General features: G+C 42.1%; 1 protein-coding gene across 3 annotated transcripts in view; it reads right to left on the bottom strand.

Annotated features, from left to right (window-relative positions):
• LOC138753884 (protein numb homolog) overlaps positions 1 to 23956 on the bottom strand; it is a 143736-nt gene extending 119780 nt beyond the window's left edge. For 2 of the 3 annotated variants that reach the window (XM_069917424.1, XM_069917423.1), the window contains exon 1: positions 23773 to 23956. The gene's annotated coding sequence lies outside the window, so the exon portion shown is untranslated. The remainder of the gene's footprint in view (positions 1 to 23772) is intronic. The other variant, XM_069917425.1, reaches the window with a different exon arrangement.
• Positions 23957 to 24562: the final 606 nt, after the last annotated feature.

The raw sequence follows: 24562 nt of genomic DNA, 5'->3' as shown, positions 1-24562 counted from the left end.
CAGCCAAGCATTTGCCACAACTTCCTGTTCCTACCCTCACTGGCACATAGAACAGGCAGCAATCCCAAGATTACTACCCTGGAGGTCCTGCTTTTCAGCTTCTTTCCTAACTCCCTATATTACCTCATCTGTACTTCTATGTCATTAGTTCCCATATGGACCACAACATCTGGCTGCTCACCCTCTTGCCTGAGAATGCTGTGGACTCCTTAATCCTGGGAGGCAACATACCATCTTCAATCTCTTTCACAGAACCTCCTTAATTTGGCAGGGGGATGGGAACAAGAGTGCTAGGGCTGGGGGTGGGAGAGGGAACAAAACAACAGTAAAGTGAAGATAATGTGCAATAAGGTTGACAAGCAGGTGAAGAGAATTATAGCCAGAGGGATGACAGACAGTGCATTCAATAACTCTTCTACAGGTATTGTAGTTAAATGCACACAGCATTAGAAGGTAGGTGATCTTGCTGCACTGCTACAGATTGGAAGGTACGATGTTGCCTAGCTAACAAATCCCCAATATTATTGCTCTCCTCCTCCCTTCTGAGCCAAAGGGCCAGACTGTGCCAGAGACCTGACCACAACTTGTCCCATGTGGATAGTTTCCTACCCCCCAAAACAGTATACTTATTACTGAGGGGAATGGTCACAGGTATACTACCTGCCTATTCCCCTTCCCTCTCCTTACAGTCACCCAGCTATCTGTCTCCTGAATGATCTGGAGTTCATCCGGGTCCCTAACTCTTGTCTTCAAGGAGCTGCAGCTGGATGCACCTCTTGCATGTGTAATCATCCGGGACCATAGAGCTTTCTGAGAATTCCACTGCCCTACGTTCCATTTCCATTACCTATTCTTGATAACACAAAGACCTTATCTGGCCTCATTTTACTAGAAAAAAGTTCAACCTCTGTTCACCAAAGCCTCAAAGACCCACCGGCAGCTCCACTTGAACTTCCCCTCATTTTATTTGTCACTGCCCCTTATCTGCAGCACTCACACCCACTAATCACTGTTCTATTTAATACTCAAATTGTTCTCGGTTCCCTTTTTAAGCTTGCTAACCACAAGCCTGGTCCCAATGCTCCCTGGTCTCCAGGTCCTTCATTCTTCCTCTCTCTGCAATGGTTCCAAAACTACTCACTGCCTGAGTCCTTGATCTGCTCCCTTTTTAAACTTAAGCTCTCTAATCACCTCTGGTTCATTACACAGTATCCAATCCAGAACAGCCAATCCCCAGTGGGGTTATCAACAAGCTGCTCCAAAAAGCCATCCCATAAGCATACCGACCAAACTTTCCCAATCTACTTTAATGTTAAAATCCCCATCATCATCTTAATGCTGTCCTTCTGACATACTTTATCTATTTCCAGTTTTGTAATCTACACCCCAGCTGCTGTTTGGACTCCTGTATATAGCTACCACTCATGTCCTTTTACCTTTACCATTCCTTTACTCAACCAATAAGGATAGTTACCTCTTCTGATCATGTCCCTTCTTTCCAATTATTTAATATTGTTGCTTACCAGCAGAGCCACGCTGCCCCCCCCCCCCACCTGCCTATATTTGCGATACACTGTGAATCCTTGGATGTTCAGGTACCAATGATATCCATCCTTTAGCCATGACTCAGTAATGGCCACATCGTACCCTCCAATCTGTAGTTGTGCGCAAGATCATCTACCTTGTTTCTAATGCTATGTGCATTAAGTACTATACCTTTTGATCAGTTATTGAATGCACTGTCATCCCTCCGGCTTTAATTTTGTCTCTTCACCTCCCTGACATCCTTGTTAGACATTATCTTCGTTTTACTGTTGCTCTTCCACCCCACCCCACCCTCCCCCTCCCCCCCCCACCTCAGCCTAGCACTCTTTTCTCATCTCCCTACCAAATTAGGTTAAGTATATTAAACCTGCCCATCAGGATATTCATCCCCTATGTGTTCAGGTGTAACCCATCCTTTTTGTATCGGTCAGTACCTCCCCCCCCCCCAAAAAAATTCAAATTATTCAGGAATCACTTAGATGGGAGCAAATATTCAGTCAGTGGAGTGCCTTGTTCATACTTGCTCGTAGTAGCTGTTTGAATAAAGTTTTATGAAACAGCAAAGGTGTCTCCCAGGATGAAGAGCTGGTTGATGCCACTCACCACTGGGGTGACTCTCTTAAAGTGTCTCTTTATCACTGCCTAATAAAAGTCTTTATTAGTATATTAGTAATGTCTTTTGTAAACATGAGGGAAAGGGGTTCATTTATCTGTACTTGTAATGTTATTAATAGTCTTTCAAGCAGCTCTGCGAAGGGGGAACAGCAGTAAAACGAAGATAGTGAGCAGACGCAGCGACAATTAAATGTTTTCAAAGAATGTGGCTAAAAATAAAATGCTTCAAGATTTATATATTCATGCAAATAATGTTTGCTCAATGCAAGTACAGTTATAGCATTTTTTGCCCTTTAAACTGTTTATTCTTAATGCAGGTGTATTAGCTAGGCAGAGTAAGAGTGAGTCTCAAGCAACCTTAAAACTCGCTTACAAATCACCAAACACCTACCAATCCCCATAGGTGCCAGATACCAGGGGTTTTATTCTCACTTCACTTTGGCTTAGCTTCGCGGACGAAGATTTATGGAGGGGTAAATGTCCACGTCAGCTGCAGGCTCGTTTGTGGCTGACAAGTCCGATGCGGGACAGGCAGACACGGTTACAGCGGTTGCAGGGGAAAATTGGTTGGTTGGGGTTGGGTGTTGGGTTTTTCCTCCTTTGTGTTTTGTCAGTGAGGTGGGCTCTGCGGTCTTCTTCAAAGGAGGTTGCTGCCCGCCAAACTGTGAGGCGCCAAGATGCACGGTTTGAGGCGATATCACAAATGTTCTACTACCACTATGATTTGTACCCAGAACAGTTCTTCACATTGTGTAACTTAGCCATGTTAAGAATAACTTATTAAAAACTATACATGAATGCTATTTCATGCAGATATGATGTGAACCTCCTTAATGGGACAGCAAAGATGCACACATCAGGATGCTCTTTGTCAACTACAGTTTGGAATTTAACACCATCAGCATCCCCTCAAAACTGATCAACAAACTCCAAAACCTGGGACTCAACTCCCCATTATGTAATTGAATCTTGGATTTCCTTACCTCCACTTAGTGAGGATTGGTAGGAACATCTCCTCCACAACCTCCATCAATACCAGAGCACCACAGGGCTGCCCTCTTAGTCACCTGCTCTAATCACTTTACACCTACAACTGTGTGGCCGGGTATAATACCACCATCTACAAATTCGTTGACGACACCACAGCAGTGAGTTGTATAAAAAGGGCAATGAGGAAGATGAAAACTTGGCTGAATAGTGCACCAACAATTTTGCACTCAATGTCATCAAAACCAAGGAGCTCATTGTTGATTTCTCAGGAAGGGAAAACCAGATGCGTATGATCCAGTGATCATTGGGAGAATTACAGATGGAAAGGATTAGCAAATTTAAGTTCTTGGGAGTCACCATCTCAGAGGATTATTCTTGGACACAACACACAAATAGCATAAAAAAAAGAAAGCGCATCAGTGCCTCTACTTCCTCCAGTTTGCAGAAGTTTGGTATGACATCAAAAACCCTGGCAAACCTCTGCAGATATGTGGTGTAAAATGTGCTGGCTGTCTGCATCACGGTCTGGTATGGGGATATCAATATCCCTGAGTGTAAAGCCTTTCAAAAGATAGTGGACACAGCCTAGGACATCGCAGGTAAAACCCTTCCCACCATTGAGAACATCTACAGGGAATGCTGTTGTCGGAGACCAGCAGCAATCATCAAGGATTCACACCACTGAACACATGCTCTGTTTTCATTGTGCAATCAAGAGGTATAGGTACAAGACTTGCACCACCAGGTTCAGGAACAGCTGCTACCCCCTCCACCATCAGACTCAGCAATAAACTCAATCAGGGACTCATTTAAGGACTCTTACATTTGCACTTTGATTTTTCTGTCTCTCTCTATTGCAGTTTGTTTATATTTCTTTATTTGTTTACATGTGTAGATTGTGCAGTTTTTTTTTGCATACCAATAAGTGACAATTCTGCTTCACCCACATGAAAAATTTTGGAGCTGTATGTGATGTCATGTGTGTACTCTGACAGCAAATCTGAAACACTTATTTTCATCTAACTATTTTTAAAATAAAGCTGTCTGCGCAGTTCAGTTGGTTTCTAAAAAATCTTGCTCAACAGATCTAACCATGTCAAAATGCTCATGCCATTTTATTAATGCACAAATTTCTCAATATCTGATTCCGTGACAAGTTGCAAGTGAAAAGTCTAAACTTAAACTGATTCAAGTACACATGCCATACACTTTCAAAATGTTTTCTTTCAATGCATTCCACTTATTGCTCACATTTTGCACTGAATGCTCCAAAGCTATGGGAAAAAAAGTTCTTTGAATATTAATGACTCCACAAATATAGCTTTGTGGCGTTGATTCTTCCCCTCAACTCTTTATACACTGTATATACACTTGTGGTCATTTGTCATCTCACATCTCCCTTACCTCATCTATTTTGCATTCCACTCATCTTCAACTTCCATTAAACTTTGTTTAAAGGAAAGTTCAACAAGTCTAACGCAAAGATAAACATTAAAGTCTTTGATTGCAACGTGAAAGATTAACTCTTCCCAGAGGTGCTGCCAGACTTGTAAAGTATTTCCAAAATTTTGTTTCTAATTTAGATTTCCCTTATCTGCAGTAATTTTGAATTTCTGAAAAATGAACAGTTTTATTTTCATATTTTAAAAACAAAAGAAGTTATAAAGGCAACAGCTTTACCAAACTGCTGTTATTTTAATCATGAAAATAATAACTGAACACAATCAGCTAATATTACACAAAAAAATAAACTGGAAAGAATTCAACAGGTCAGCTCGGATTTGTGGAGGGAAATGGACAATTAATTGATGTGTTGGGTTGAAACCTTGATTTAGGACTGAAAGAGGAAGAAAACAGGCAGCACTGGATGGGGGGGGGGGTTGTGAAGATAGGACAGATGGAACAGTAGGTGACAAGTGGGCTGAAGGAGGATAGAAAGATAGAGCAAGATGATCGAGTTAGAAAACAGCTGCAAGAGAGTAGAAACAAGAGAAGAAAAATGTCATATGGAGCCAGGAAGGGAGAAAGGTGAAGACAGCTGTTGAATGAAGGAGTTGGTGGTACCAAACAAGGGAGGGATGGCAACAGTGAGGAAGGAAGGAATGAGAGGGAAGTGAGTAGGTGGAGAAGGGGTAGGGAAGTGGGTAACTGCAGGTTGGGGGAGGAGGAGGATTGAAAAGGTGGTACCTTGGAGAATGAGGAGAGAAAGGGATTGAAGGGGAGTGTGTTAGATGAAATGCTCCATATTATGGAGCAAATCAGTGAAAGATGCAAAAACAGGGTTATTGTAGCGGGCAATTTTAACTTCCCCAATTTTGACCAATAATTCTTTAGTCCCGGTGGCTTAGATGGGGCAGAATTTGTCAAGTCCAACCAGGAGGGTTCCTTGAAACAATATATAGCTAGGGAAGGGGCTAAATTAGTCCTTGCAATGGGAAGGAGCCCGGCTGGAGTTTCAGTGGAGGACCATTTTGGGAAAAGTGATAATTCTGTAAGATTTATAATAGTCATGGGTACTTGCCCTCAGGTGAAAAAGTCTAATTACGACAGAATTTGGCAGGAACTGGATGAAATAGATTGAGAACAGCTGTTCGCAAGTAAATCCACACATGACATGCAGAAGTCCTTTAAAGGCCAGCTGTTAAGAGCCAACATGTTCCAGTGAAGATCAAAGATAAGGATTGCAAGATTCCAGAATGATGGAGGTCATGTGATGCAAAAGGAGGAATAGGACGTGTCCATAGGAGCTCCTGGGCCAGGATGAAAGAAAAGCACCTAAAAATTGAATTTAGAAGATATTAAAAGAATAAAACTTCTACAAGAAGATGGGAAGAACTCTAATCAACAAAAAATGGCATCCAGAACAGTATCAAACTGCGAGCCTCAACAACAGCAAGATGGCACGGGAAGTGAAGGTGGTGGGCTCAGAGACCCGACAGCAGTGGCCTGACGTGGGGAAGTCCCCAGCAATCACCCAGCAGAGTAACAGCAGAAGTCAGCGATTGTAAGAAAACCGGCAGCATGATCAGGGACCAGTTGCCAGGAGGCGTCGGACTGGAAGACGGGCCGAGACAATCAACCGCCTTGAGAACGGTGGGAGGTGGGAGTGCAGGCTCGGAGCCCGGCAACGAGTAAGGGGACAGCAAAGGGAGGCGCAGGAGACTTTTGCCCCCAAGGGAGGTGCAGATGAGAACCTCAGCAAGCTCGTCTAGTGGCAAGGAGAGTAGTGGCCCCCTCCACTCCCAGAATAATTAGCTCCGATGGGCAGCAAGTAGTGGGGGGGGGGGGGAAAACACGGGAAGCAGCAACCCTGAGACATAACAGGCTTATCTGAGGAAGTCAGGAGCGATGGGAGTGATGTGGAGGCTGGTGCCTTCGAAAGGGAGGATGATGTTGGGCTGCACGAGGTAGCCAAAATGCGGTATTGGGAAGGAGGGGGACTTGGAGCCCTCACTGTTGACAATTTTGGAGGTGAGGAAAAAGACAAAAAAAAGACTCTCACTGGACTTGAGTAGGAAAATGAGCCGGTTAAATGTTAAGTTGGACAAATGTCATTCAGTATTAATGCTTTGCAAGGGAGGGCAACAGAATTGGATGAAAGAACAGGAAATAATGAGGACAGGATAGGGCAATTGGAAAATAAAGTTGCAACGTGTGGGGGGAGGGACAGAAAGGGGGCACATGACAAAGGATTGATATTCTTGAAAATTATAGCTGGCGGAACACACTTTAAATAGTGGGATTAAAAGAAAGATTCTTTCAATCCTGGCTTCCGGAGACTTTGGGGAAGGAAAGCTTGTGAGAATCAGTGACAAAAGGGCCCCATCGGCTCTTCACACACCCAGACCGGGACAAAGGCCATACTCTGTGTTGGTGGAGCTACTGCGCCACCAGGACCCGAGAAAAATTTTTTTTAAGAGCAGCAGTCACTGGATCAAAAGCAAGGGGAGGGACCTTGGAGCTGAAGGGCAATAAAGTGCTTTTTTAAAATCCTGATATCAGTGGGACCCTCCTTCGTCAAAGGAAGGAATTGGAACCATGGAAAAGAGCAGCAGAGCAAAAGGGGTATGGATGACTGTGTAATCATATACCCAGCAAACTTGAAAAAAGTAATGCCAGGAGGAGGGGAAATTTTTCTCAGACCCAAAAGAAGTTCAAAAGTTCATCAAATAACTAGCAATGGGAATATATAAATGCTCATGAAATAATGACAGTAAAGAATGTAAATAAATGGATGTAGATGTGGAAAGGGGAAGAAATGTAATGAGGGAAAATGGTCCTGGAGACACAGAGAAGGTGGGTGGAGAGGGAGGTAGATGAGTGCAAAAGGCACATCCTTTAATATAGAAGGGGGTGGTGACAACGTGGGGGATTCAGTCACCAGTGGAGGGAGAAGGGGAGATCTGCAAGAGGGGAAATGTGTGAGGGTGGCAAGTAGTTTTAATGGGGCTGCACAGGGTTGGGATTTGTTGTTGCATATTGTGTTGGGTTTTTTTCTCTCCTTTTTCTTCTTTTATTAATTTTTTTCTTTTATCGGTCCTTTTTGGGTTTGTGGTCTTTGTTCTTGCTAATCTTCCCAGGGTTTGTCACAGGGCCAGTGGGCTGGAGCAGACGGCTGAAGTAAAAAGGTTTGATGAACGATGAACGCAGGGCAATGAAGGTATTGGGGAAAAAAAACCACGTCAAATAATTCATGAGGCAATGGGTAAAAGTATAAAGTACGTTAGTTTTAACATTAATGGCTTGAATAGATCGGGAAAGAGAAAAAATCTGGCACACAAAAATATGGGAACGGATCTGGCCTTTCTTCAAGAAACATTTATAACAGAGTAGGAACACTAAAAAGGGGATGGGTGGGCCAGGTAATAGTCTCCTCTTTCAGCTCAATTCCAAAAGGGAAATGGCAATTCTGATAGGGAAGAGTGTTTCAGTGAGAGTGCAGAATGTGATCGCAGACAGAACAGGAAGATTTGTAAAGATGCACTGCCAGATATATTCAGAATCCTAGAACTTAGTAAATGTGTATGCCCCCAACTTTGATGATGAAAAGTTCATACAGGACATTTTCTTGGGATTGGCAGAGGGAAAGGAAAACATTCTGGTTGGGCGGAGATTTTAATTTTTGTCTGGATCTTGTCTTAGATAAGTCACTAAGAAAATAACCAAAATAAAGGCAGCAAGGGCTACCATTGATGGCATGAGGGAGAGAACTTGATAGATGAGTGGAGGCAGAAGCATCCTAGGGAGAGGGATTATTCCTTTCACTCAAAACAACTCCTACTCATATATAGTTTTTTTTTCCTGGGTTCAGCCCATGTAGAGGGTAGGATCAAGGAAGCTGAGTACACAGCTAGACTTCTCTCAGATCATTCACCCCTGACATTAACAATATAAATGCCAGATAAGCAGGAAACAGCATACAGGTGGCATCTTAATATGTTGCTGTTTTGTAGTTTCACAAGAGTGCAGGTATGTTTTACTCCAGATAAATTCTTCCTATGGGACACTCACAAAATATATTTGACAGGTCAAATAATTGGATACACCAAAACAAAATGAGGGATGTGGACAAATTAGAATAGAAAATTACACATCTAGAAGTTTTTTTTTATATATAAAAAGGTTCAGAGGGCCATTACAGGGCTCTACAAATAAAAAAAAAACTGAAATATGCTCCAAACATATAGTATGGAAAAGGCCATAATGCAGTCAAAACAAAAATATATGAATTGGGAGAGAGCACACAAAGTCCTTTCTTGGAAGGAAGCTCCACCAACACAGAACAGGCCTCAAGCAAAATCAATGCGATACAAACTGGGAATAGCAGGATCACCCATAAATCTCTCAGGGTTTATATAAATCAGAATTGACAGAGTGGTCCAATAAAGCCATTGAGTTACCAAATTTAGACCCAGAAGAACTGGAAGGCCTCAATCTTCCCTTTACGCAAAAGGAGATAGGGAAAGCATTGAGTTTACTGCAGACTAACAAGTTTCCCGGGGTTTCCACCTGTTTTAAGGTATTTAAGGATTTATTGATGCCTATGTGGAGGTGGTGGACCATGCAATGGAAATCCATATCCTCCAGAAATCTTTTTCAACAGCAATCCTTACAATGATCTTTTAAAAAGATAATATCCACGAACACCATTTTCTTGTAGTCCCAATTCACTGTTAAACACAGACTAAGATTCTGGCCAAAGTCCTGGCAAATAGATTGTTGAAACATCTGCCAAAATGAATAAAGACAGGTAACGGATAACATAATGCAAGTGTAATGTATCTGGCATAAACCAGAAACAGAGATTTAGCTGTGGTTTTGGATGCAGAAAACGCATTTGACAGATTGGAGTAGGATTTTCTATTCAAAGTGCTGGAAAAGTTTGGGTTAGGGCCAACTTTCAAATTTCCCCAGCTTTCCTACTGATAAGATCAAGTAGACAAGGGTGCCCGGTATCCAAGCCCCGTTCGTACTAGCCGAATTCAGGATCCAGACAACAAGGGTTTCAGAGTAGGCAGGAAGAACACAAAATTAATTTATTTGCTGATGACATACTGATATATCTGGCAGAACAAGCAAACTCATTGTCCAGGCTGTGCTCTACTCTGGAGAACTATAGCTAGGTATCAGGTCAATTGGGACAAGAGCAAAATTATGCCACTTACTAAGGGGGAATTACAGTCAATACCAAGAAAACAGTTATTTAAAGTGGACAAAACAGGATTAAATATCTAGGAGTCAGGATAGACATCAACTTGAATAACTTATACAAACTAAGTTATACTCCCTTATTTGGGAGAATTGAGGAGGACTTAAATAGATGTATGACCCTGCCTATAACTTTAGTGGGCAGGGTCAACTGTGTTAAAATGAATATGTTGACAAGACTTCAGTACCTCTTCCAGACAGAGCCTGTGACATTGCCCTGGGGATTCTTCTAAAATTTACTCTCACGAATAAGAAAATTTCTATGGAATGGAAAGATAGCCAGGGTTTCTATGGAAAAATTGACCTGGGATTACAGTCTGGGCAGATTACAAATGCCAGTCTTCAAGAAATACTACTGGGGCCCAGTCTTTGAAGGGGAGGTGTACCATCCTGTGCACAAATTGATCTGCATGGGGTAGGTGAGAAGGTAGCAGAGGACTTTATTTATAAATGGAATGCTAAATTATTATCTGAGAAAACAGGCAGCCCTATACAAAGACAAATTATCTTCATTTGGAATAAAATTAACCAATATCCAGGAATCAAAGGGGAGCTATCCCCAAAAACACCCCAGACTCCAAATAGATTAATACTATTGATGGCAGGTAACAAGATCCTAGACACCTGGTGTCATAATGGCATCAGGTGCATAGAGGACTGTTATAAGCAGGGTCAACTAATATAATTTGAACAACTCAGGTATAAGTATGATTTATCAAATAAGATGTTCCACTGCTACCTTCAGATAAGATCTTTCCTGCAGGACAAATTAGGCCCAACTATGGCCCGTGCAATGACATAGATTTGAAGGGGGAAAACACACATAAGTTGATCTCTGCAATGTTTTTCTTGTTCCATGCAGGAGGACCTAAACCAGGCCTTCGTAAATCAAGGCAGAGGTGGGAGTCAGACCTAGGAATAACAATTGATGAGCAGTGCTGGTCGGACAAGTCGGATCAGCATGACTGCAATCATTAATGCACAATTCTGACAGGTACAATACAACTCTCTACACCAGTTGTACTGGATGCCACAAAAATTGAACAGATCTAAACTAGAATTGTCAGATCAATGCTTTCGATGGGGCATTGAGACAGGAATTTTTGTGCATGCAACTTGGACATACCAATGTGAGACTCTTCTGGGTGGAACTAAGCCAAGTCCTAGAGAGGAAAATAAATCAAAGAATTCTCACAGGACCCAGAGTTGCTCCTGTTGGGAAACATAATGAACAAAAGACTGAAGATGAAGCTGTCCAAATGTCAAATTCAATTCGTAATTATCACATTGGCAGTGGCCAGGAAGTGCATAGCAGTTATCTGGAAGTCAGACTTCTGCCTAAGCATTACTCACTGGAATGCAGAAATGCAAAGCTGTGTTCCCCTGGAAGGGTGGGGGTTTCCATCCCATCCAGGAAAAGTCAAAATAGCCTGACCATTGACTGCCGTATCGTGACAAACCCATAAAAACCTGATACCCTGATATGTCTTATACCTTTGTTGTGAGTGTCTTGAATTTTATGTGTAACTGTGGTTAGTTAAATGTGGGGGTTGGGAAGGGAGCTTGAGCTCTGCAGAAAACTGAACGGATAATTGTAAGTTGTAGTCAATGCTGATACTGTTAACATTGACACTGAAAATGTTGATAACTTTTGAGTTTAAGTTTAGAAAATTATAATACTCAAAAAAATTCCAGAACTATAGATGATGAGATAATGTAAATTTAGTCAAAAATAGAAAGCATACACACGATTAGATTTATTGTTAGAGTACACACATATCACCTACACCCGAGATCATTTTTCCTGCAAGAGGTAGAATTACCACTTATTGATAGTGCAAAAAAATTACCCAGCGTATGCATGTAAACAAATAACTAAACAGATAACGAATGTAAACAAACTGTGCAATTCAGGGAAACCAAAAAAAAATCAAAGTGCAAAAGTAAGAGTCCTTAAACAAGTCCCTGATTGAGTTTGTTGTTGAGGAGTCTGATGGTGGAGGGGGAGCAGCTGGTCCTGAACCTGGCTCTTTCCCGATGGCAGCAACTACAACAGTGCGCATACTGGATACTGTGGATCCTTGATTGCTGCTGCTCCTCTTTGACAGCTGCATTCTCAATAATGGGAGTGTATTACTACCCATGATGTCCTGGCCTGCATCCACTACCTTTTGCAGGGCTTTAAGCTTTCAAACTGGATCGCTGAGTCTGGAATGGAGTCCAGGCGCCACTTTTCTGTAATCACCAGACCACAACAGCCTTGTATTTCTTTGTGTTTCAGATGCAGCCTCAGTTGATCCATTTTCTTTTCTAGCGATCTTACATTTGCGAGCAAGATTGTCAGGAGTGGGGTCTGAATGGGTTAACTCTTAGTCTAACCATGAAGCCGGCCCACTTGCCACACTTCTGTCTTCTTGCATAGAACTGCCAACAACCTCCCAAGCATCTCCCACGATTCACTCTGTAGTTTGCTGCAGTCTGGTTCCCTTTGTTCAGCAGGTTACAACTACTCAGTATCCTACCAATCCTCTAGTTCACACATGTCAAACTCAGGTCCGCGGGCCAAATTTGGCCCGTGATATAATTATATTTGGCCCGCAAGATCACATCAAATATGTATTAGAGCTGGCCCGCTGGCCGCCGCGCCAGTATAGCGCATGCACAGCTAATACTACAAATCCCAGAATGCTTTGCAAATGCGTTGGCGCTAGCCCGTCAGCCCGCTAATCGCCCCCACCTCCTCTGTTTACTTTCATTATCATCTGCGACCTGTCGCCTAACTCTCATGTAATAAACCCCTTACGAAAAATGGCCAAACGAAAGACAGAAAACAGGACCTTTCAAGACAGGTAGGAGGCAGACTATATATTCATCATTTTAAAAGACAAACCTGTTTGTCTTGTGTGGAGCCAGCGTGTCTGTAGTTAAAGAATATAACATACGACAACACTATGAAACGAAACACCAGGACAGGTATAAGGATCTGAACGAGAAGCAAAAGCTCCAGAAAGTGGAGGAGATGAAAAGAAGTCTGGTTTTACTGCAAACTTTATTTTATATTTTATTTCTCATTTGTTAATGCTTCTTCTGGAAAGAGTTTAACCAAAACTATTATTAAACATTTATTTTTAATAAGAAAAAAGTTTAACATTACACATGTTGAAAGAAGAGAAAACATGCAGATGTTGTTGACAATTTTCAATAAATATTTAGTTTGGCCCACGATTTAGTCCAAGTTTTTAATTTTGGCCCTCTGTGAATTTGAGTTTGACACCCCTGCTCTAGTTCATGTCTGGTTCATATTTGTTAGTTTCTCTTGGATTACACATAATGATACACAATCATAATGGATTGGAGGTTTCACCTCAAAGTGATCAGCCTCATGCGCCACTTTTTTTCCTTTAGCCAGAGAGTGGTGAACCTCTGGAATTTGCTACCATGGGTGGTTGGGGAGGCCAGGTTGTTGGGTGTATTTAAGACAGAGATTGATAGGTACCTGAATAGTCATGGTATCAAAGGTTATGGGGAGAAGGCAGGGGAGTGCAGCTGAATGGAAGAATGGATTAGACATGGAATGGCAGAGCAGACTCGATAGGCTGAATGGCTTACTTCTGCTCCAATACCTTATTGTCCTGTGGTCAGACCAAGCGATGGGTGAATGTAATTAGAGAAGATTACTTGATGGACTACTGAAAGGCCTGTTTCAATGCTCGCTACATTATTTTTGTACTAATACCTCAACAAAAATTTAATGGATATTATACTGTAGTATAATGTTATCCAGTTACTTTAATGAATTTACAAGGAACACAATAACTTGGGCCAAGGTGACCCAGATGCTGAACCGTCAGCATTTCCAAAAATATGTTGCATTCCACTGTACGCTTCTTGAATGTGGTCTCCCTGCTCCATTGCATTACTAAATTACTTCAACTGCCTTGCAGCAGCAGTAGAAGCTACAGAGCAGTTGAGAAACCACCCTGGGCTGCTACTTATTCTTGTGTTTCCTATCCTCAAGCCACCATAAACTGCCTGCCATCATCGCCATTAAATTGGTGCCTTCAAGTACAACTTAGTTTGATGAAGCAATACTTTACAATTTAGCAAACTTCACTAATATTTCAAAGATCTTGGCTTGAAACAGCATCTTGTTTGAGCAAGAGATTTCTTGCAACATGTATGATACAATAAGCTTTCATTATCCACATAGCTGTAGTGGTCAAACTTAATGCAAATTACTTAGCTGGTTCAAATCACTCCTTGCTTCTATTATTGATAACTAAAAAAAATAAGAAGTTGAATAACTAAATTTTTAAAGGAATCTAGCACTTTAACATTGAAAGGTTTTCCCGGATACATTCAACAATGCTCCAACAATTTGACACAATTACTTTTGACACACGGCCAATATTATTTCCAAGTCCATGCCAAGATGCCCATCACATTGCTTCCATGCATACATTTGAAAACTCTTTCTTCCATCTCTTGCTGTCAGATGAACAATTTTCTTCAGAATTTCCTTGGGATAGGGGACGATTTGCTTCCACTCCAGATCTGGGTGTTTGAAGCCAACAAAAGTATCAGACAAGTAGCAGGCAAGACTGGAGGTATTCGAGGGTGTGGCCAATGAGTACTAAAGAAGGTGTTGTGCATCCTGCCATTACGTCCTTCTGATGAATGAATTCAAAGTTCTCAATGCCATCCCAGATGCTGCTCCTCCATCTTGAGTGGTCATGGACTTGGAATTTCCACATTATATTTTTCCAGTGAAGCTCTAAGTACATAACTGAATTAGACCCTGTGCAATCAGTAATCTCTTTTCTGCTATAAAATTGTTTTAAGAGTCTTGCATCAGACACAAATATGATGTGTCAAGCCTATCAAAGCCAATTCAGTGTAAAGAGAATAAACAATAGCCTAGGGGAAGGGCATTAACATTGGTTTGTCTATCCTTCCAGTAGATTTGAAGCATTCTGCAGAAATAGCCTTGTTGGTAGATTTCCTGCTCTTCGATGATTTCCTCACAAATTTTAATATAATGCATAGATCACATTACAACACTATGAAACGAAACACCAGGACAGGTATAAGGATCTGAACGAGAAGCAAAAGCTTCAGAAGGTGGAGGAGATGAAAAGAAGCATGATGAGAAGCACTTCATCATGTAAGCCACTTAACTGAAATACCGAGCAACTTAATGTTTACTAACGTAGTTTTACAGAAAAAGGGGACCAACAGTTCTTAGTTTTTTTTTACAGTATACCCAAGGCTGATGCCAGTGGAGTGTTAGATCTGAGGTCCTGAAGAAGGGCCTGACTGGCAGTAAGCCTCCAGTTCTCTCAGTACTTGTAAGGGAGCAAACAAAGCCCAAAATCTCTCAGTCACTCAATGCCCAAGTTGAAGCTGTAATAATATAGGAAAAAAGTTTTCTTCATCCATGACAATCTTTCAGGGTTGAGAATAATTTGCTTCCATTCCAGTTCTGTCAGTTCCAAATGGCTGCAGAGTCTGATCTGGAATCTATAAACTATCACAAATGGGAGCTGGATACTTAGTATGGGAGGTGAGGCACTTCATCTATATTTTACCACTGAACTTCCATATGACCCCAACAAAGAAATTACTAGTTTTCAGCTTTCTCCATATTAAATGGAGCATGCTAAAGATTCCTACACATCTGAACATGAGCAGGTGACAGAGCATCCATGCTGCTTGACCTGCTGAATTTGTCCAGCATATTTATGTATTACACTAGACTTCACATCTGCAAGTTGTTTTGTTCAACTACACATCTGTGCAATTGGTAATTTTAAAGCTTTGAAAAAAAAGAAGCATTTTCACTCCTCATCTTGAAAACTCTTGCTGTAATGAAGTTTTGTGTGCCAGCTTTAAACATCTGGATCAGACAAGCATATAATGCTGCCCCACCATCCAAGCTAACCAGGTGCTTTGATGTTTGGGACGTTGGCCTGGGAGGGCAATAATAATTTACTTGTCACTGGATTGGAAGGTTTTGCAGTGGCAGTGCCAGAACCACTCCAGAGCTTTAGATGTCTGTAAAGAATATAGGATGGGGAGCACAAGGAAAAGACCACCAGATTCTTATTGCCAGTTTTGCAATTCAATGAGATTACTGATCATTTACATCTGCACCTCTTTCTCTGCACTAATCCCATATTCTGCAACACCTTCAAAATACAAAGCTCATCTTGAACATACACAGCAACCAAACTTCTGCACAGCCATCTTGGATAGTTAATTCACCACTTTGTGTAAAGACATTTCTTTCCATTTTAGCCTTGAAATGGCTATTTTAAAACTGTGACTTCTGGTTAGAGGCAATTGTCCTGGAGGGGGGGGGGGGGGGGGAGGGGGGAGGGGGAACGGTAAAATATCTTCTCAACATACATTTATCAGTGCCCAAAACAAAGATGTATTTTTCAGAGACTGGCACCAACAATATAATCATGCTTGTGTTAACCCAAGTTTAAAACCACAAGCATAATCAACCACAAGCATAATCACTGACATGCAATCTTTATTTTCACCTGCATTTGCACTTTCCCAACAAATTATCAGAATGCTAATTTAAAGTGGCAAGTTTTTCCAAATTAATTCTGCCTATCCAAGGTTTGAGACAGCCTTCCACTGCCTCAGATCAAGTAATACCATAATAGCTAAGTATGAAATTCAAGGCACGCCAATAAGAAGCTTATTGCAACAGGAGCTTGTGCATTTATTCATCAGGCAAAACCATGCAATTAAATGCTTGAATCTCACTGCAATCAACAGTCATTCAGCACAGAACCAAGCCTTGCAGTGCAACACATCCATGCTGACCAAGTTGCCCACCTGATCTGGCCCCATTTACCTGGAACATTAACAGCAAAATTATATGATATTACAATGTATTCAAAGGATCATGTAAAACTTGAACCATTAGAACCTTCAAAACATCAGGAGAATTTGGACACTGATTTGGTTCAATTATGACATTAACCTCAGATTTTCACGCAAACATTTCAAGTTTCTTTCACCTACCATTCAACAAATTGGGTGTCTGAACACATTTCTGCAAATTCCAATTGCACTCCAAAATATCAGTTCAATGCACTGACAGTTAATGACCACAAGCTGTTTAACTATGGATACATCATTACAAAGGCAAATTCCACCTGTCTTCAGTAACTGCAGAAGTCAGGAATCAACAAGAACAAGCACAAAGATCGGGCTGCACAGTTGGCATAACAGTTAGAGCAATGTCTTTCAAATCCCACGCTCTGTAAGGAGCAACACTCTCTGTATTGCATGGGTTTTCCCCCAGGTACTCTGGTTTCCTCCCACCGTTAAAAACGTATTAGGAATGTAGGTTAATTGGGTGCAAATTGGGCAGCATGGGCTCATGGGCCAAAATGGCCTGTTCCCATGCTGCATGTCTAAAAATCTCTTTAATACTATGAATGCCTAATGGTACTGCAGCAAACTGAGGATACAAATTCAGAAATTGCCACTGGATTTCTTTTAAACTTGAGCAGTTACCCTGCTCCTTCCAGGCTGAGTAAAACATACTACTTCTAAATAGTACGAGATACATATAATGCCAATTTACTTAATTAAACAAATCTGATAGTGGAAACCAGATACGTTGCAAACCTTGTGCTGCAGTCTCAAGCTGCAATACAGTTTACAATGTTCTGCCCAGTATTCATTACCTATCAGCCACCAGATTCTTAGGAATAAATATCTCCAATGACTTGACCTGGGATATGAAGCAAAAATGGAATTGTTTTCAAAAGAAAATCTAACCTTGTGTAAACATAAAAAGAAGCATGTTCTTCTAAATTAGTGATCATTGAATAACTAAGGTCGTGTTCAATACATTACCAATTTATCATTCATCATTTAGAAGCAAAGACCTTTGAACGGAAATACAGTATTCAAATTGATGCTAACATGTCATTTTAAATTGCAATTTAATGAATGAGTAATAGTGATGGCATTATACAAATTGTTTTTCTAATGTACACCAGAGGAAAAAAATTGGCTAAACTTGAAAGATATGAAGATAAAACTAATCTTTGTTTCAGTCATGCAATTTAGAGCCTTGTCCTTTTTGTCAATGAGCCATGAGTCATAATAATACTGCAGTCAATGGGGACCATGGGAAAAATTCAACATTGTACTTATGTATATAATAAACTCTCATCTCACATCCATTTATATGGAGTATTTTATGGAGCAAAAAATCCAAAGGCATCCCTCAGATCACAAATAAAAAGTTGCAATTCAAACAACTTCAACATTTTGTCAGGAGTAAAAGAAAAATGTGTCAGTTGCAAATTCTAGAGCTTTGAGTGAAAAATCAAAACTGGAGCATGGTGAACAATCTATTGGTGCAATTTAGCTGGTCAAGCAACATTAGTTGGGGGGGGGGGGAAATGATGGTTTGGGCTGCGGTTATGACGGGGACTCAAGTGAAAAAAAGACAGTGTGAGGGCTCCTGGGATTGGTGATCTGCCAGATAAAGAATCAAAGGGATGAGGTTATAACTATTAGAAAAGATGAAAATTGCTGCTGTTTGAAAGCAATTATACCATCACACGAGTTTCTCAATGAAGTGTCCTTCACTGATTGTTTCAAGTTAGTTGACAAAAAGTTTTCTCTCTCATGAAGTCAGCACAACATTAAATACTTTTTTAAAAAAAAACCTCATTACAAGACCTGGACAAAACTCTGCTCGGCTGGCAACAGGGAAAAAAAAAAGCAAACCACATTTGCAGAATGAATGGCAGTGCCACCCACCAGCACTGAAGGACCGACAGGAGATTAGTTGCCACTGATCAAAATCTTTATCAACCTTACAAATAAAGATGGCGTACATTAAACCTACTGATTCAATTTCCGGTGCCTTGCCTGCATGAATACAGATCAAACAAGACAATCAGTTTCCTCCTGCAACAAATCAACACTTCCTGGCACTGCTGTAAACCCTTAAAATTCAATGCCTTAACCAGTATGATAATCAAATACCAGACATTATGATTATAGTATTGACTATCTACATAATACACCATTGTAACTAACCATACTGCCTTGACAAACAACCAAAATTCAAAGTCCCGTGACCTAGAAGAGCAGTTACACATCATGTTAACTTCTCCCATGAATGCAGTATCTCACCACCAATGCCTTGAAGGCAAATTCCAGCATGCAATGCTGAAATGAACCATAAAGTATATTAACAGCTAATTCTCATTGAGTTCAGATGGTACAACATCTCCTCCACAATCAGACTCAACTTGAGTGCTCAAAGATGCATAGAGTCCCCTACTATACTCCCTATACCATCATAGGGCTATACAGATAAATACCATTCCAACTCCATCAAATTTTCAGACAAAATCACAGTAGCCAACTAAGTATCAAATAACAACAAGGCAGATTATAGGAAAGAGTCTAGTTGGCTTTGTGCAAAGATAACAACTCGTCTCTCAGCATCAATAAGATGAAGATGATCGATGAGTTCAGAAGAGGGACCAGAGTCCACATTAATGGCACTGAAGTCAAAAGAATAGATAGCTTCAAGTTCTTAGGAATAAATATCTCCAATGACTTGACCTGGGTATAAGTACATTCCCACAACAGTCAAGTACACCAATGCCTTTACTTTCACAGAAGACTAAGGAAGACCCCCTGTCCCTCATCAACTTCTCCAAGAGTTGCATCACAACATGGTTTGGGAGATGCTCTGCTCAAGATGCCACAGAAGGTACTAAATGCAGCTCATAACACAAAGCAAACTTCCCTCCCTTCCATCACTTACCCACCATTCATCAAAATCGATACTAAGTTTACAGCTCAATTTTATTTTCCCGCTTAATCCCTGAAATGTCCAGAAATCACTTAATATGTTTTTCATGTAACCATCCCTTCAAATTCTGGAATTCCAAAAGTTCAACCTCCTCTGTATAGAATTTCAATCTTAGTCTTAAATGGCCTACCCACATTCTTAGATGGTGACCTTGATTCTGGATGACACCACAGTTGTCGGGAGAACCACAAACGGCAATGAGGAAGCATACAGGAGGGAGCTAGATCAGCTCATTGAATGGTGTAACGACAATAACCTTGCACTCAATGTCAGCAAAACCAAGGAGATGATGGTGGACTTCAGGAGGAAGTCGGGGAACACAACCCAATCCTCACTGAGGGCTCAGTGGTGGAGAGGGTCAAGAAATTCAAATTGCTTGGTGTCAATATCTCTGAGGATCTGTCCTGGAGCCTCCACATTGATGCAATCAAAAAGGTGGCTCGCCAACGGCTTTACTTTATGAGGTGTCTGAGGCAGTTTGGTATGTCACCAAAGACTCTCAGAAACTTCTACAAATATAGAGCATTCTGGCTGGTTACATCACTTCCTGCCATGGAGGCACTAACTCTCAGGATAAAAATAAACTCCAGAGGGATATGAACTCAGTCATTGACATCACGGGCTCCAGATTTCACTCCATAGAGGACATCTACGAGGCAGTGTCTTAAAAAAATGGCCTCCATCCTCAAAGAACCCCACCACCCAGGCTATGCGCTCTTTACTCTATTACCATTGGGAAAGAGGTACAGGAGCCTAAAGACAAGCCCTCAGCAGCACAAGGACAGCTTCTTCCCCACTTCCATCAGATTCCTGAATAATCAATGAACCAAAGATACTACCTTACTTTTTATGCCTTGTTATTGTTCTTATTTTTTATAGTCATGTTGTAAGATGGTTATCACATGAACTATGTCGCTGCCGCAAAACACCGAATTTCATGACTTGTTCATGACAATAAATCCTGATTCTGATCCTGAGATTACTCCATCAGATAAACCACCTTCCTTACATTCATTAAGTAGTTTGTAGGCTCAAAATTAACCTTTTCAGTTTTCCCAAAAATCCATAGATTTGGAGGATTGGTCTACTCAATCTATTTCATATAACAAATCTCCCTTGCCAAGAATTGGTCTGCCAAATCTTCATTGCACTTCTTGTTGGAGGAATGACCACCATCCACGACACATCAACCCAACTCTGTAGTAGAGAGAGTGGAGAGCACTAAGTTCCTTGGAGTTCACAGTGACCTATCATGGACACTCACTTGTCAGGAAGGCACAACAGAGACTGCACCTCTTGAGAAGAATGAAGCGGACAAAGCTGCAGGCCACCACGATGTCAACTTTCTATAGGAACTCTATCAAGAGCGCCCTAACCTGCTGCATCAGTGGTATGGTTGCCTCAAAAAATAGATTAGAGGCCAATCCACAGGACCAGAAAGGATCACAGGAGTCTCCCTCCCCCCCATATCAACATGATCTACCATGGATGCAGAAAATCGTCAAGGATCCCTTCCAACCTGCACACGGCATTTTTCAGCTGCTCCCATCAGAGGAGATACAAGAGCCAGCATCACAAGGCTGAGGAACAGCTTCTTCCCATGGGCAGCGAGAATACTGAACGACCAAAGGAACAGCTCACACTCAACATCGAGACTCATTTATACAAAACAACATTTACTTATTTTTATAGATATAATACTTATCCTGCAGACATATTGTTTATCTCTATGTGTGTAATATCTGGTTGTGTATCTGCATGTTTTTGCACCAAGGACTGGAGAACACCATTTCCTCAGGTTGCACTTGTACAAGCAGATGACAAACTTAACACTTTCACTTTGCCAAGTATACCCAAAGCTGTACACAGTATTCAAAGTGGCTGATGGGTGGTTCTCATACTTCTCATACTTACACCACCTTCCCCCTAGACAGAATAGGGACAGAGTCCCTCTGGTCCTCTCTTTCCACCCCACCAACCTCTGCATCCCACACACTATTCTGATACTTACGCCAAGCTCAGTGTGATCCCACAACCAGTCACAACTTCCCCTCTCCACCCCTATATGCTTTTCTCAGGGATCTCTCTCCAAGACCCCTTAGTCAGCTCTTCCCTTACCAGTGGCATGTCGGTCCTTGGCTTCATCCATTGTGAGGCCAAACATACATGAAGCACAACACATCCTATTCTTCCTAGACAGCCTTAAAATTAATGTCACAAACACTGACTTTTATAATTTAAGTATCCCCATCGGATACAACTGTTTCCATACATCTTTACCTCTTATGGGCACTGTGTAATGTGCTGTGCTTCTCCAGCATTTTTGTTTTTATTCTGCAATCAGAGTCTGCAGACTTTCATTTTTCACTCCACTGTTTCAATTTCTTTTTTTAACTACTCCTATACATTTTTCTTTCCCCACCCCCCTTCCCCTATCTCTCCACCTCTCTCACACCTTCTGTTCTTTACTATATCATACATGGGCCCAATCCCCAAGCTTCCTTCACCCTTTATAAATACAAATTCACTTCTTCCATTTTAACCATAAAGAGTTTAGATCCAAAACATTGACAGGTCATTTCTACCCACAGATGATATCTGACTCAAGCTCTTCCAGCAATTCTTTGCCTACACAATACTCAAGGTGCCTTCTCACCAAGAGCATATACAACTGTAGCAAGATATCCTCACTCCTGAATTCAAATCCTCTCATAACACCAATTGTTTTCCCAGTTAAATGTAAGTAACACAGACAAGGACACTTATACTCTCACTATTTGAAAAAAGACACTCCTTTTCTGTTTTGTACACAAAACATTATCCTTACCAGTTATTATACTTGTCTATAGCCTCCTGAAGCTTCTTCTTGGTCCATCATCCTATCTTTAGCAAATTTGGCTTCAGCCAAATCATTGATAGTGCAAACAGTTGAGGCCCAAACACTGATCCCTGGGGTACCCAATTATCAGTCTGGGGAAGATCGTTTATCCTCATTCTTTAGTAAAAACACAAAAGTCTACAGACACCATAGTTGAAGTAAAAACAATGCTGGAGAAACTCAGCAAGTCAAACATTGTCCTTTATATAGCAAATATAAAAATACATAACTGACATTTCAGGCTGACATTTCATCAAGGTATGGAAAAACATCAGCAGGCATTTGAATAAAAGGGCAAGGGGAGAGGTGTGGTCGCAAAGGCACGAGGTAATGGGTGATGGAAGGGAGGGCACTGCAGCAAGCAAGAGGGATGTGAGTAGAGAGCTCTTCGGGGGAAGGGAAGGAGGGGAAAGGAAGGAGGGGAAAGGAGAGCAGGTTAGCAGAAACTGGAAAAGTTAATATTAATGCATTCCAGCTGGAGAGTGCCCAGGCAGAAAGTTTGCTCTGTCCACACCAGTGACAGAGCTTTCCCAGCGGACAACCATTTCAGTTCCGCATCACACTCCCACGCTCATGGCCTCACGGACAATCCCATCCATAAATTGGAGGCACATTACCACCTGGGCACCTTCTGGCCATTTCCCTCTATCAGCTCTCCATCCCTCCCCCCACTGTGTGCTGCTGTGCCCTCCCTCCCTTCTCCCTTTGGGACCACCCCTCCCCGTAACCTTTCTCATTCTGACGCCTGCCAACATTTTTCCATACCTTGATGAAGGGCTCAAGCCCGAAACGTCAGTTATGTATTTTTACCTTCGCTATATAAAGGACTAAAGGGCACTGTTTAACCCGTGGAGTTCCCCCAGCATTGTGGGTTTATTTTTTTTTATCCCCACTCTTTAATTAGTGTGAATATCTGTGACCACTTAGACCCGATACCAGTAGAGTAAGGTTACTCAGGTGTCCAGCAACCCCTCGCAGCCAGGATCAGGTGAACCGGGCCCTGGGTTGAACCAGAGAACCAGCCCCGTCCATGACCCACACAGGCCTCACGGGGCAGGTACCGGGCACCAGCATAAACCACCTTTTAAGCCGGCGGCGCTCCCAATCGCGGAGCTCTCGCCTCGGCCGCGAAGCCAACAGGAGCCGGGCGGTGGGAGCACCTTACCTCAGTGACCGATCGAACCGAACCGCCGGCCCCCCTCTCCGCACGGTTTCCCCTGCCAGCTGGAGCACACTGAAGGCACCGCCGGAGGGAATCAATGTAATTGGGCGCCAGAGGACGGGCGCGCAATCAGCAGCTCAGCCACCCAGCCTCACCTGCCGCTGCGAACGAAGTCAGCGTCAGCGGCGGGGCGGGGCGGGGCGGGGAGGGAGGGAGGGGAAGGGAAAACCGGCCAACCTTCAGCGTCGGCGCCTTCTCCGATGCTCATTGGTGAATCCGGTGTCTGTCAAGCTCGTGCCGGTTGTGGTCACAAGCGCAATCGAGCGGGTGAGGTCAACGCGCATGCGCCCTACGGGCTTTCTTCGGCGAAGAATGTGAGCAGGTGAGGGGTCGCCCAAAGTTTTACACCCTCGCTATTCCAGTGTAATATTAGATAAGGTCTTTACCTAACGAGTCGCATTTAAAATCGCTCTCGCACCTTCCACCGCTGCATTTCCAGTGCGGCCTTGATTGGGTAAGAGGCTGTAGATGCTGGAAAATGGTACCAGCACGCAATATGATGGAGGAAAGCAGCGGGTCAGGGAGCATCCATGGAAGGCAATAGCAGCCCGGCCCATTAAATTCCTGCACCATTTTGCGCGTTGATCACAGAGCACTTGTGAACGTGCTGCCATTTGTCTAATTTACTGAAATGTTCCTTATCCTGTACACTGTGATCCATCAGTTAAAAGTCAGAAAGCCACAGTATTCGCTTTGGCTTTGTTTACTAAATTAGCCAAACCAGAAGAGAAAA

This window comes from Narcine bancroftii, chromosome 2 (genome assembly GCF_036971445.1).
Source record: "Narcine bancroftii isolate sNarBan1 chromosome 2, sNarBan1.hap1, whole genome shotgun sequence".
In the NCBI taxonomy this organism is placed as follows: Eukaryota; Metazoa; Chordata; class Chondrichthyes; order Torpediniformes; family Narcinidae; genus Narcine; species Narcine bancroftii.
The sequence above is the reverse complement of the archived record's forward strand: the minus strand, read 5'-3'. Positions and strand labels throughout refer to the sequence as shown.